At 43.5% G+C, this 15,739-nt stretch overlaps 1 protein-coding gene across 2 annotated transcripts in view; it reads right to left on the reverse strand.

Moving 5' to 3' along the window:
- The window catches only part of LOC126092471 (multidrug resistance-associated protein 1), a 362,912-nt gene that overhangs the window by 166,672 nt on the left and 180,501 nt on the right, over nucleotides 1-15,739 (reverse strand). The window lies entirely within an intron of this gene.

Here is a 15,739-nt window from a genome sequence, read left to right on the forward strand (position 1 = left end):
TATATATCAGTGTGATAGTGCCTCATCCTACACCTACACACACACACACACACACACACACACACACACACACACACACACACACACACACACACACACACGGCATTCCAGAAATTTAGTTCACTGTTCCACATAATGAGAGCAAACTGAAATGCAAGGCAGGCATAACATGCTTTGTGAATTCATCCATGTCATATCCATCTGGGCATCAACAAATTTCACACACACAGTTTCATTTGGAGTGTTCACAGTTATCTTTTGGTGCTTGTTACTTTTTGTTTATTTGGATCTCTATAACATGAGTTGCTGCAGCCTTTCTGTGTCTGGTAGGAAAGTGTTGCGGCTTTTTATCCATTGACTTGTATCAGCAACAAATTCACCAGTTTCAGAAAAATCATCTGATATATCTGATCCTTTGTGCCTACCATTTCCTCCATTTTTGAATTTAGTTATCTTCCTGTGGTATCACAGTAGCTTAGTACATTGTGAATGTATCTATTCTGTTATTCAATGTGTAGAATGGGTTGTCTTTCATACCATTATGTTTTAGTTACATACCAATTTAGCATCTAATAACTTGATTTAAAGACTTTTGCAAGATTCCAGGAAATGTCAACAAGTAATTTTTTGTACCATTTTTATGCACTAACACTACATTTCCCAACACTTCAGCACATCAAACCACAGTTACCATACGGCTGATACAAAAGTAATGACATTATCCTAGCTTTCAGAACTTAAAGAATCATGTGAATGTTCAAGAGCTTTATTTCCTACTGAGATGTTCTGTAACTGTGAAACAGACTCAGTCCAAACAGCATAAGGTCACAATTATGACCCAGGAAACATGCAACTAACATTTCTATCATGGACAAGCTCTTCAGGTATCTGCTCTAAGTGATTGGTGAGGCTCTTAACTCACGAAACACTGCCTACACTCCACACACAGCCAGCCACCTAGGTAGTAGCCTCCAGCACGTAGTGCATCTCTGACCCACTTAGTGGGGGACCCTAAAATTCTCGACCCTATGGCGGTTGTGCAGGAGGTTCTTGCTCAACTTGTCATGGAGCCTTGGAAGTGTTTGGTTGAAGCCTACTAAGCTCAGAACCAAAGGTCCCTGAGCAGTTCTGGGTACAATGTGACGCATTGTCAACTTCTTTGAAACCCTATGAGTGAAACTGCTCTTCTCAATCCTCTTTGCTGAAACTCCATGAGCAACACTGATCTTTAAAGCCTCTCTGCCAGTTGCTGAAATGGTCAAAGTATAACCTCAGGTCCCCAGTGACATCATTCATTCCAACATGCACCACATTCTGCATTTGGAAGCACCTTCTTTCCCCAAATGAATTCCAGAATAGCCTCTTCAATATGTTAAATGAGGCCTGCAGATACACACACAGAAAGCACATGGTGATCCCTCCCATCTCTTGCTGTTATTTATCTAAAGGGTAAAATTATTTGCAGTACTTCTGAACTGCTGATGATTAACACATCCCAATACTTTTGAATTTGCCTCCCCTTGACACAGAGCACAGAATGTTTCTCAACAGATCAATTGTGCATTCTGGCTGCAAGTTCAGTTTCAGTGGAAGACAGAACATCCAACTGGTTGGTAAGAGTTATGGGTGTAATACTTTTGAGTTCTCCCTGGTCCCTGCCTCCTCTGTAATGGACGCATGCAACCACCAATGACAACATACTCGCACTATACTGTTTGAGAGGATAGTACCTGCAATACCTTTGATATCTCTAGCACATTTCTCAGCATTCTGCCTAACACACCCATTCAGAGCAGCTTCCACTTGCTTGACAGATTTCACATTTCCAGCTGGTTACGAACAGCAACTTACTCACTGTGTGCCCGAGAACAGCATTCACTATGAGCTGCATTTTTATTGATGCAATGTTCATCTTAACATTAAATAGCTAACTTCAAATTAACCTTGCTGATATTGTTTTTTTTTTCAGAATCTGTTACTCTGTAAACACTGCAAGTTCCCTTGAAGATTAGGAGGCTATTAAGCTCAAGAATGTGGTTTGTGTAACAAAAGAAAACCTCCAGTGTTTTGGTAACAATGTCAGTGTATGAGAAAGACCCTTCATTACACAGCTTTTCATATCTGCAAAGTGGAATGAAATGAAATTTTCTCAGTGTTTTTGCCATTTTAACCTTGAAGACCCCTTTACACAAGTGCAATGCTGCATATCTAAAACTGTCCATACCAATGTCAACTTGGATGACACATTCATCGTGTACACAGAAACTTCAGTTTGGCATGAAGTGCCATCTTTTAAGAGTCTGTGCACATGGCAAAAATGAAAATTATATATAATATATTACAGGGTTATAAATACAAAATCAAATAGGGGTAATGCAGGAGTAGGTTTAATAATGAATAAAAAAATAGGAGTGCGGGTTAGCTACTACAAACAGCATAGTGAACGCATTATTGTGGCCAAGATAGACACAAAGCCCATGCCTACTACACTAGTACAAGTTTATATGCCAACTACCTCTGCAGATGATGAAGAAATAGATGAAATGTATGACGAGATAAAAGAAATTATTCAGGTAGTGAAAGGAGACGAAAATTTAATAGTCATGGGTGACTGGAATTCGTCAGTAGGAAAAGGGAGAGAAGGAAACATAGTAGGTGAACATGGATTGGGGGGAAGGAATGAAAGGGGAAACCGCCTTGTAGAATTTTGCACAGAGCATAACTTAATCATAGCCAACACTTGGTTCAAGAATAATAAAAGAAGGTTGTATACCTGGAAGAATCCTGGAGATACTAGTAGGTATCAGATAGATTATATAATGGTAAGACAGAGATTTAGGAACCAGGTTTTAAATTGTAAGACATTTCCAGGGGCAGATGTGGATTCTGACCACAGTCTATTGGTTATGAACTGCAGATTGAAACTGAAGAAACTGCAAAAAGGTGGGAATTTAAGGAGATGGGACCTGGATAAACTGATTAAACAAGAGGTTGTACAGAGTTTCAGGGAGAGCATAAGGGAACAATTGACAGGAATGGGGGAAAGAAATACAGTAGAAGAAGAATGGGTAGCTCTGAGGGATGAAGTAGTGAAGGCAGCAGATGATCAAGCAGGTAAAAAGACGAGGGCTAATAGAAATCCTTGGGTAACAGAAGAAATATTGAATTTAATTGATGAAAGGAGAAAATACAAAAATGCAGTAAATGAAGCAGGCAAAAAGAAATACAGACGTCTCAAAAATGATATCGACAGGAAGTGCAAAATGGCTAAGCAGGGATGGCTAGAGGACAAATGTAAGGATGTAGAGGCTTGTCTAACTAGGGGTAAGATAGATACTGCCTACAGGAAAATTAAAGAGACCTTTGGAGAGAAGAGAACCACTTGTATGAATATCAAGAGCTCAGATGGCAACCCAGTTCTAAGCAAAGAAGGGAAGGCAGAAAGGTGGAAGGAGTATATAGAGGGTCTATACAAGGGCGATGTACTTGAGGACAATATTATGGAAATGGAAGAGGATGTAGACGAAGACGAAATGGGAGATAAGATACTGCGTGAAGAGTTTGACAGAGCACTGAAAGACCTGAGTCGAAACAAGGCCCCGGGAGTAGACAACATTCCATTTGAACTACTGATGGCCTCGGGAGAGCCAGTCATGACAAAACTCTACCATCTGGTGAGCACGATGTATGAGACAGGCGAAATACCCTCAGACTTCAAGAAGAATATAATAATTCCAATCCCAAAGTAAGCAGGTGTTGACAGATGTGAAAATTACCGAACTATCAGTTTAATAAGTCACAGCTGCAAAATACTAACGCCAATTCTTTACAGACGAATGGAAAAACTGGTAGAAGCCGACATCGGGGAAGATCAGTTTGGATTCCGTAGAAATGTTGGAACACGTGAGGCAATACTGACCTTACGACTTATCTTAGAAGAAAGATTAAGAAAAGGCAAACCTACGTTTCTAGCATTTGTAGACTTAGAGAAAGCTTTTGACAATGTTGACTGGAATACTCTCTTTCAAATTCTGAAGGTGGCAGGGGTAAAATACAGGGAGCGAAAGGCTATTTACAGTTTGTACAGAAACCAGATGGCAGTTATAAGAGTCGAGGGGCATGAAAGGGAAGCAGTGGTTGGGAAAGGAGTAAGGCAGGGTTGTAGCCTCTCCCCGATGTTATTCAATCTGTATATTGAGCAAGCAGTAAAGGAAACAAAAGAAAAATTCGGAGTAGGTATTAAAATTCATGGAGAAGAAGTAAAAACTTTGAGGTTCGCCGATGACATTGTAATTCTGTCAGAGACAGCAAAGGACTTGGAAGAGCAGTTGAACGGAATGGACAGTGTCTTGAAAGGAGGATATAAGATGAACATCAACAAAAGCAAAACGAGGATAATGGAATGTAGTCAAATTAAGTCGGGTGATGCTGAGGGAATTAGATTAGCAAATGAGAGACTTAAAGTAGTAAAGGAGTTTTGCTATTTAGGGAGTAAAATAACCGATGATGGTCGAAGTAGAGAGGATATAAAATGTAGACTGGCAATGGCAAGGAAAGCGTTTCTGAAGAAGAGAAATTTGTTAACATCGAGTATAGATTTAAGTGTCAGGAAGTCGTTTCTGAAAGTATTTTTTGGAGTGTAGCCATGTATGGAAGTGAAACATGGATGATAACTAGTTTGGACAAGAAAAGAATAGAAGCTTTCGAAATGTGGTGCTACAGAAGAATGCTGAAGATAAGGTGTGTAGATCACGTAACTAATGAGGAAGTATTGAATAGGATTGGGGAGAAGAGAAGTTTGTGGCACAACTTGACTAGAAGAAGGGATCGGTTGGTGGGACATGTTTTGAGGCATCAAGGGATCACAAATTTAGCGTTGGAGGGCAGTGTGGAGGGTAAAAATCGTAGAGGGAGACCAAGAGATGAATACACTAGGCAGATTCAGAAGGATGTAGGTTGCAGTAGATACTGGGAGATGAAGAAGCTTGCACAGGATAGAGTAGCATTGAGAGCTGCATCAAACCAGTCTCAGGACTGAAGACCACAACAACAAGCAACATATATATATATATATATATATATATATATATATATATATATATATGGTTATAATAGAAGGAAACATTCCCTGAAGGAAAAATATACCTAAAAACAAAGATGATGTGACTTACCAAATGAAAGTGCTGGCAGGTCGACAGACACACAAACGAACACAAACATACACACAAAATTCAAGCTTTCGCAACAAACTATTGCCTCATCAGGAAAGAGGGAAGGAGAGGGAAAGACGAAAGGATGTGGGTTTTAAGGGAGAGGGTAAGGAGTCATTCCAGTCCCGGGAGCGGAAAGACTTACCTTATGGGGAAAAAAGGACGGGTATACACTCGCACACACACACACACACACACACACACACACACACACACACACACACACACATATCCATCCACACATATACAGACACAAGCAGACAAGGTCTGTCATTTTAGGCTCCTAATATAGTTTTTTTTCTTCTGTAATTTTAGTACTCTTGTATAAAAACCGAAAAGAAATTCAAGTAATTTGAAAGCTCGCTAAAATGCTCCATTCAGGTCTTGTATACCTATGACGTCACTGACTAGCTCGCTGCTCCTACTGTCGTAAAATAGGCACCGGATTACATGCATTTGCATCTTTGGCTCCTTTTCACCGGTTATTACATATTTTAACTAGGAACTAGCGGAGATGCATATTTTCGCTCCATGTTTACAATATTTTAGTTAGCCCGATCTGGTTCTGATGTCTCACAGATTGACCGCGACCTAGAACTGCGTTCAATCGCTGATCGAGAGGCCACTGCCTAGCGAAATCTTTACAGATGAGGAACAGGAAAAGGTAGACAAGAGTCAATGCTACTGCACCCGCGCCCCCGGTTAATCTGAAGCGATGTCATACCGTACGCGACGGCAACAACTAAATTAGCTTTTAGTCGCACGTCCATTGTTTCAGTTTATCTTTCTATTACTTGTTCACAGTTAACGTGTTCACCGCTGTCGTGTGTAACGTGTTGTGCGCCATGTCGCCCGAATAAAGAAACTACGTTTCGTGGATAGCTGATCATCCTACAACATTTACATACGACGGAATTTTTTTATACTGTCGAGTTTGCGAGAAAAATGTTTCGTGCAAAGAGTGTTTCAAATAGGCCAGCATATCAAGACAAGTCTTCATATCGCAGGAATGCAGAGGAAAGGACCACGACGACAACAGCAAGTTGCAGCAGCAAAGATTTGTCCAAAGGTAACAAAAAAGGTCTGTTTAACATGGAGCTCAAAGGCTTCCTGCACAAATATTGTTTAAATTAAAATATACCAGATGAATCAACAATGCGTAAAAATAACATACCGACAATTTACGTAAGTGTTCTGGAAGAAATACGCAATGCATTCAAGGATAGCATTATGTGGATTTCACCTGAAGAAACTATAGACACTTGTGGCAGTTACACTGCGCTTTAAAGGAAGAGACTCCTCTTTCCTATTTAGCGGCCTGCAAAGAAGTAAATCATTCTACGATGGCCCGATTTGTGAATGAAGGTGTTAGAAAAATATTTCCAGAATCTTCTGCATGAAAGGGCGTTTGTGTTTATTTCAGATGCCGCTCCCTATATGATCAAAGAAGGAAACGCCCTCCGCGTATTTTATCGAAATTTGATTCACGGAGTGCATCGCTTTGCTGAAGAAGTTCCACGTTTGTGAATGTCAATAATCTGGTTTCATCCACAAAGAAAGTGTTTCTAAAGACTCCTGCTCTCATTAAACCTACAAAGAAAAACTACCAAATGTGCCTTTACCTCCCGAACAAGTGGTAACTCGTTGGGGTACGTGGGTCAAAGCAGTTTTTTTTTTTTTTTTTCCAATGAACATTTCGCGACCATTAGAAGGGTAGTAAACGACTTCGATGGTGCAGAAGCTTTGGCAGTTTGCCACCGCATGGAAGCTTTTACTGATTCCGGTATTACGAGAGAGACTGTTGTGATCAGCTCTCATTTTTCCCATATACCTGCAAGTATTAAAAAGCTTGAAACTCAAGATTTGGCGTTGAATTAATCTATTCAGTTAATGAATAAAATTGTTTTAGTAAACTCCTCGTTGCCAAGAAAACTTAAAGAAAAGTTTGAAAATATTTGAAACAATAAACCAGGCTTTGAACCTTTCTGCCAAATGGATAGTTTTATAAACGGGACGGGTGAACTTTTACCAGAAACACTAAGTGCCAACATAGCACCCAAATTCAAATACTGCCCAGCTACTTCAGTTTATGTAGCAAGGTCCTTTGCTGCTTATAAAAATGTTTTGAGTGATCGAAGACTCAATCTTACCACCGAACATTTGGAACAGTACTTGGTCATTTATGTTTACAGTAGTAGAAAAAATTTAAAATAAATTGTAAATGACGCTTTGGTCCAGTTGTATTAATTAAAAGTTAATGCTGTTCAAAAAATTCGTGATTGTATGTTTTTTTAAATAACATATTACCGAATTTTTGAGCGTGCCCCTTTGCATGTGATCTCTGTATGTCGGTCCAACATATCGATTGTTCCGCTACGACTCACTCGCATCGCTTCCACTTGTTACCGACAACAATAGCAAAGAAGGAACATGAAACACAGTGTTCGTCCCCATTTTGCAAATTTTTAGAAAATAATCTCAGAAAGGCCCCTTCCTAACCTGTACCAGAAAGTATTCAGAAGATGGTATTAGCGTTTTAAATGTACCGATTTTTCGCGTGGCCGGCACTCTCCTCGTGACTGACACGCAGAAGTTCGAGATATAATGCACGCAGTAACTACCATGTTTTTTTATTATTTGATCTTGCATATTTCGACACTTTTCAGGCAGTTTTTAAGCATTTTCCATGCACATTTTCATGCATATTTTAATTTTTTTATGATGCATATACTCCGGTCTGTAATGCTAATTCACAGTGGTGTGTTGTTTTGGAACTTACGTTTCGGAAATTGGTTTACAAATGTATAGGACCACGTTGAACAAATACGTCTATAATAACTGGTGAAATATTGTTTTAGAGTGTTCCAGAGAATGAGAACATGCGTAAAATGTGATTAGACTGTACAGGCAAATTGTAGACGCTCGAGTTCACTAAATTAAAAATATGTTGCATTGTGAAGTTAATTTACCTCCGAGATATTTCCCCAAGAGGGCTCACCGCTCTTTCGCGGGTTCCTGCTTGGCTACATTTGCAACATCTTTTCCCTTCCGTGCTGCATGTCTATCCTCTTGCTGTTTTCCCCTTCCTTAGGAAACATGTCTGGGATGTTATTGGGAATGTGTTCTGCATATTCAGTCACTGATACCAGAACAGTTTCTCCACTGCCTTTCGTTCGTTCTTTTTTTCGTTCCCTTCCCCTATCCTTCCTCCGCTTCGGCGTTTGAGGAACCTCTTCCTTCTTCCTCCCTGTGCGCTCCCTTAAGTCCGGCCCACGCGTCTGACGCGTAACAGGTGACCGGGTGAAGCATAATTTCCAGCCATATGTCGACTGGTAGGGGTCTCACGTACCCCCTGGTACAGGCCAGGCCCAGGAAAGTATGGTTGCCTGAGCTGCTACCTTCCCAAATTGCTGATTGTTCACACCTCAGATCACCTGGCAGAGGGGCCAATCACCTAGGGCGGGTGCACCCCCTTTGTGAACAGGGCCCCCAGTTGGAAGGAGCGCGCCATCGGAGGCGCTGGCAATCATGGGGGATTTTCTCGCAATCAGCCGATCATCCTCTTTGTAGACCACGTCTACCAATATAAACGGAACGAAACTACCTATTTAAATACCTTCCCAGCCGCACCAAGGTTCCTCGTGATTTCACGTACTGAGGACTGTCAGTCCTTTGCAACCGTAAATCTGTATCTCAGTCAGAAAGGTGTTGATGGATGCAATTGCCGCCCCTGTGAAATCCTGCTCTCGTTTACGCAATGGAACTTTGCTTTTGGAGACTACTACTGATTCGCGAGCACAACTGTTCGCCACTTCGCCTTTCCACGGCTGTCCTGTTCGTGTCGAGGCCCCTAGGACTCTGAATTCTTACTGTGGTGGTGTTTACACCACGCTGCTCGATGGTCTGAGGCCGAAATCCAAAAGTACCTCTCTGACCAGTGTGTCATTGCCGTCCATCAATTGATGAAAAAGGTAGATGCCTCCTTAGTGCCCATGCGCGCACACTCTCTCTCTCTCTCTCTCTCTCTCTCTCTCTCTCTCTCTCTCTCTCTCTCTCTCTCTCTCACCTTTCATAAAGTGGTGCTTCTGTCCAAGATCAAAGCAGGTTATGAAATTATCACAGTCCAAGCGTACATTCCGAACCCACTGCGCTGCTATAAGTGTCATGATTTCAAGCACATTAGACTTCTTGTCAATACCCAGCCCAATGTGTAACCTGTGGTAAGGAAGCGCACGAGTGCGATTATCCACCTCCTCCTCCCCGCTTCAATGGTGACCATGTTGCCGCCTCTCCAGATCGTCCCACATATCTCCATGAGCGGGCTGTCCAGGAGATTGTCCCGTATATCTGGATGAGAAGGCTGTCCAGGAGATCCTGGTAAAGGAAGAAATACCTTACCCAGTCGCTCACAAGTTATTGGTTAGTTGCAAACCCTGCATTCTAATATCTGGCACTTTCAGTACTGTTCTTGCTGGATTTCGCTCCATGACGGGCATGGCCACGCAGATATGCGACCTCAAATTCAGCTCTGAGGTTATGATATCGCCCAGTGTCACATTTGCATCGCCGTCTCCTCTTCCAGCTGTATAGCCAAGCCCTCAAACTCTCGCCTCACGGGGCAAAGTCACCAGCTACACGACAGGCTGACCGGAAAGGACAGAAGGAATACTCCAGTGAAGACTTCCTGCGTCCCTTCAGCCAAGCAACATCTGATTCTTCTTCTGCCTTCTCGAAGAAGGCAAACCGTTTTCTCCTTCGCCGACTCTAACATCCTCTTCGACGGTGTCGCCACGTGATACTCTCGTCCGACCGGCCTCCGTGTCACCAGTGTGCACAGCCAACCGTTATTCTGCCGACAGTAGAGGAAAGCAGTCACTTCTGTGGACTTCACTTCACGGAACAGGATCCTCCTGCCTCTGTGCCCTGTAGCAGCGAGTCTTCGCATGCTGGTACAAGGCCGCCGCCGAGGTGAGATGCCTTCATTTTTCCTCCTCATGACTCTCCTCCAATTGAACGTTTGCGGCCTTCGATCCAACAAAGAGGATATACAGCTGCTTTTAGAATCGCAGCGTCCACTTGTTCTCTGCCTTCAGGAAACCAAATGGCATCCTCACAACCACTTTTTTTTTCGCATTTCTTCCCAGTCCTTTTTGACCTCCCCTCGAGGTCGGCATTCTCTCTCATGGAGTCATGCTGCTCATACTGGATGAAATTCATAGTCAACCCATCTCCCTGACTACCCGTCTTCAAGCTGTTGCAGTCCGCCTTTCCTTCCTCACTTGAAATTTCCCGTCTGACACATACTCGAGCGACAATTTCCCGTGTGTTATCTGTCTGCTGACTCCTACCCCACCTGCGTTCACACCCAAATGATAGCTTAGTCAAGTCGACTAGAGGCTTTACTCCTCCCTGGCGACTTTCGACGAACAACATTTCCCCAATTGTGATGAACTGGTGGAATATCTTACTAGCGCTATCCTTAGCGCCACAGAATGTTCCTCGCACTTCCTCTTTACCACATCGTGTCCCTGTCTCTTGGTGGACTGAGACATGCCGCGACGCAGTTCACACGGAGACGTGCTCTCCGCATTTGTAACTGTCATCCTAGGATGGCAAACTGCATTCATTATAAACAGATGCGTGCAGTGTCTTCGCTTTCTTTGGGATAGCAAAAAAAGTTAGCTGGATTTCATTCACTTGTTCTTTTAACAGTTCCACTCCCTCTTCTGTTGTGTGGGCCAACATCCGGCAGCTTTCTGGGACCGAGATCCATTCCCCAATTTCCGGCCTGATAGTAGCAGACGATGTTACAGTGAACCTTATTGCTATCTTCAACACCTTGGGCCACCATTTTGCGGAGATTTCGAGCTCCCCACTGTCACGTTACCTTCCTCCATGGGAAACGAGCAGAGAAGGCTCGAGCGATACCCTTCTCTTCTCGGAATCTCTAGTGCTACGATGTTGTCTTTACTATGAGGGAGCTAGATCACGCTGTCACTTCATCCCGGTCTTCTGGCCCAGACCCTGTTCACATTCAAATGTTGCAGCACCTCTCTCTTGCGGGCATGCACATTCTGTTTAATACGTACAACCGCTCTCCGGGTGGAGGGCGCGTTTGTCAAACGCTGGCGTGAAGTCAGCGTCATATCCTTACCTACGCCCGGTAAGGTAGCTACCACTCAATTTCTCTCAACAGCTGTGTTTGCAAGGTGATGGAACGTACGATTCATGCCTGGCTGGTATAGTGACTCCAGATGATGATGATGATGATTAGTTGGGTTGATGGGGCGCTCGACATCACGGTCATCAGCGCCCTGATAGTGGCTCCAGTCTCATGATTTACTACCCACTGCCCAGTGTGAAATTCGAGCGCGCCATTCTGTTGTTGACCATCTCGTCACTTTTCTACCCGTGTCATGAATGGTTTTCTGCGGAAATCCCAGACCGTGGCTGTATTTTTCGATTTGGAGAAAGCCTACGACACCTGCTGGGGTACTGGTATTCTCAGTAGTCTCTACACGTGGACCTTCCATGGCCGCCTGCCCTGTCTCCTTCAGGCATTTTTAGAAGACCGAGTTTTCAAGGTACGTGTGTGTTCTGCCTTGTCAGACACCTTTATCCAGGAAAAGTGTCTCAGGGTTTCGTCCTGAATGTCGTCCTCTTTGCTGTCGCAATCTCCGGCTCCCTTTTTATTGACAATTTTGCCATCTACTGCAGTTCTCCACGGACTTCTCATTGAGCGGCGTCTTCAGTGATGTCTCGATGGTCTTTACACATGGAATATTTACAATGGCTTTCGTTTTTCTACTGGAGAAACCATTTGTATGAATATCTTGTTGTGCAACTGGTTTCGTCCACCGTCTTTCCGTTCACTGAAACCACGTAATTCCTGGGGCTCATGCTCGATATGAAACTTTCTTGGTTCTCCCACTCGTCTTACCTGGCAGTCCACTGTATGCGGTCCCTCAGTGCCCTACGTGTCCTCAATGAAACGTCCTGGGGTGAAGATCGGAACACCCTCCTCCGCTTGTACTGATCCCTTGTCCGTTCGAAACTAGACTGGGTGTTTCATTTATGGATCTGCACGTCCGTCCGTCCCTCTTACGCCGTCTCAATACGATCCACTATCGTGACATCCGTTTGGCCATTGACGCCTTTCACTCTTGTCCGGATGAGTGTGTGTATGCAGAATCTGCCGAACTACAGCTGTCCTACCGCCGTGACTTTCTCCTCAGCAGATATGCGTGCCGTTTGTCATGCGTGGCCATCCATCCTATGTCTTTTTCTTCGGTATCTCCTTTGGTCGTCAGTGTGGGGCGTGTTCCTCTGCTCTGTTACCTCCTGGAGTTCGCTTTTGGCTCTTACTCTAGCAGCTTAACTTCACGCTACCTGCAACTTTCCCAGAGGGTGTGAACCCTTCACCACCTCAGCTTATTGCGGCGGGTCGTGTTCGTCTTGGCCTTCATTCGCTCCCTAAGGACATCACTCCAGCTTCACTCTATCACCTTCATTTTCATGGCATTCGCATGGAGCTTCGCGATAGTAACTGTTTACACTGACGGGTGTTCGACTGACCGTGGTGTCGTGTGGGCCTTCGACATTGGCGCCGACGTTTTTCGTTATAGACTTCCGGCACACTGCACAGTATTTACAGCAGAGCTCTTCGCCGTGTACCAGGCCACGCAGTACATCCGGCGACATAGGTTTTTCAATTGTGTCATCTGCTCAGGCTCTTTCAGCGCCCTTCAAAGCCTCTGTGTGGTGTACACCGTCCATCCCTTAGTGCAACTGGTCCAGGAAAGCTGTCACTCACTCCTGATGGAGCCACTGATGTTCATGTGGGTTCCTAGTCACGGCGGTCCGACAGGAAACGAGGCTGCTGCCAAGGCTGCAGTCCTCGTACCTCAGCCCGCCAGTTCTTACATTCCCTCAGATGATCTCTGTGTCGCCGTCTGCCAGCAGGTGGTGTCACTTTGGCATCAAGAACGATGGTCCTCCGTTCATGGCAACAAGCTCCGGATTATTAAGCCTCTTCTGGCGGCTTGGACGACCTCCGCTCGGCCCTCTTGCCGCGATGTCATTTTAGTTCAAATGGCTCTGAGCACTATGGGACTTAACATCTGTGGTCATCAGTTCCCTAGAACTTAGAACTACTTAAACCTAACCAACCTAAGGACATCACACACATCCATGCCCGAGGCAGGATTCGAACCTGCGACCGTAGCAGCCGCGCGGTTCCGGACTGAGCGCCTAGAACCGCTAGACCACCGCGGCCGGCGTCATTTTAGTTAGGTTGTGTATTGGGCACTCAGCCATCGCCATTTGTTAAATTGTGCTCCACCACTTTGCGCACATTCTACCTAACTTTTAACTGTCCGCCATTTCCTGATGGAATGCCCTTTTTTAAAAACCGCATTCGTTCCCGTTTGTGTTTGCCGTCTGAGTTATCAGCCGTTACAGCGAACGACGCACAGGCTGTCGACCGCGTTTTGCTTTTTTATCCGTCGTAGCAAAAGTCGAAGGCCATTGAATGTTTAGTTCTGGACCTCCGTTTCCCTATGGCGGATTTTATAGAATTTTCTCCACGTCCCTATTTTTAGCTGTCTTCTGTTGATTGGGATTGCCGTGTAGTCAATCAACTCCTGTCTTCGTGATTTATAGTTTTGACACGGGCGCGTATGGCCCTACATTGTTTTTGTTTTGGGGCGCAAAAACAACAAACCTCCGACATATGGTTTCCCACTGTTACACACCGAGAGGTTGCGCAGTGGTTGGCACACTGGACTCGCATTGGAGAGGACGACGGTACAAACCCGCGTCCGGCCATCCTGATTTAGGTTTTCCGTGATTTCCCTAAATCGTTTCTGGCAAATGCCGGTATGATTCCTTCGAAAGGGCACGGCCGACTTCATTCCCCATCCTTCTCTAATCCGATGGGACCACTATTGCAAGTGAGGACAGCGTCATTCAACAAAATAAAACTCAGTGAAAATTGTCGTACCTTATATCAGGCTCGTAATTTGGTGGCTCAGGTGGTAGAGCACTGAACTGAAGAATTTTATAAGATCATATCCATAGGTCGCTATTTCAAATCAGACTCGACAATCCTCTCATATTCAGATGTACGAAACTTTACTACACCGTTCAGAAACAGTATTACTGCGTATTCCTCGCTGTTTACTTGGGCTTACATTTGCAATCGTTCACCCAAGTCGCGTTCAAAAAGATATTTTGTAATAAATGAGACCAAATTTTTTTTTACTTTATTAGAACGATCTGTCTTCGTGCTGTACAGTTAGGATCCTTATGGTTTAAACTTTTAAACTTTCGTCATTTTGCATAAAGAAAAAGTCTGCTTCAGACAGTGACGTTAGTTTAGACGCACAAACAACACAGCCCTTACGTTTGTTACACCTGCATCTTGCTTGCAGCTTGCTTTATTTCTCTCCGAATAGAAAACCTCATAGTTTTACACGTCGTTGTACTGTGGGCGTATATATACACTACTAGAAATGCTTTCCAAAAAAGTGAATGAGTAAATGCATTTATCCATTATTGCCCACTTCTCAGATTAATATTAATGTGAAGCTGTATACAACACATTCCACCATCGAAACAACTGCTACAATCAGTTGTCACTAGTGCTGTTTTCGTATTTCGTGTAAAATTTTTAAAAGTTCCTGGGTTCGAACACGCGACTTTTTCAACCGCAGGCAGATACACTATTCGTTACGCCAGCGAGCGCCTGCTAGAATGCGTGTGTCTACCTAGGTTCTTTTATAGAAGAAATCAGCACCAAAAATTTGCCAAGAATAATTTTACTGTGCTTTGGATCGTATGACTGGTAGTCTACAATCCTGTTATAATATACAAACTCATTTGCAAAAGTTCTAACATTCCTTAGTTTTGAGGGAGGTTAATGATATTGCAAGGAGCAGGGAAAAGAATTTCCACCGTTGCACATATCGCCGCTCTTAACGCCTGGAGCATAAACTCATCAACTTTCGCAAGGTTTCCACTATCAGCGTTCACAAAATTCCTTCTATTGTTATTTAAAAGTTTGACTGCGTCTCCTATAACTAAATAGCTAAACTGTATGGAGAAAAAATAAGTAAAAACCTCTTAACTTCATTTAACACTCCTGTAATATACGTATAGCTTGGTTTTACTCCTAGTCTGACGTCACGAGAACTGCAGCCAGTAGCAGAGCTTTTTCGATCACGTGACCGAACCTTGATACTTCATGATTTTTTTAAAGCCTCAATTATATGAAAGTAACAGGTATTTTGTGAGAATGCTGACCGTAAATACTATTATAATCGATCAGAATAACAATCCGAACAATGTTTTTTAACATAAGAAAATAGCCTGTTATATCTTTTTCGCGTAAATACACAGTGATATTAAGGAACGATTGTTTTTGAACGAGGATAATACTGCTGCCAAAAGTTATGTTTATAATCCACGTTAGAATTTTGTGCGGCACTCGCAAATGTCCAAATATACACGTATCTCATGACGTCTTCGCA

This window comes from Schistocerca cancellata, chromosome 7 (assembly GCF_023864275.1).
Source record: "Schistocerca cancellata isolate TAMUIC-IGC-003103 chromosome 7, iqSchCanc2.1, whole genome shotgun sequence".
NCBI lineage: Eukaryota > Metazoa > Arthropoda > Insecta > Orthoptera > Acrididae > Schistocerca > Schistocerca cancellata.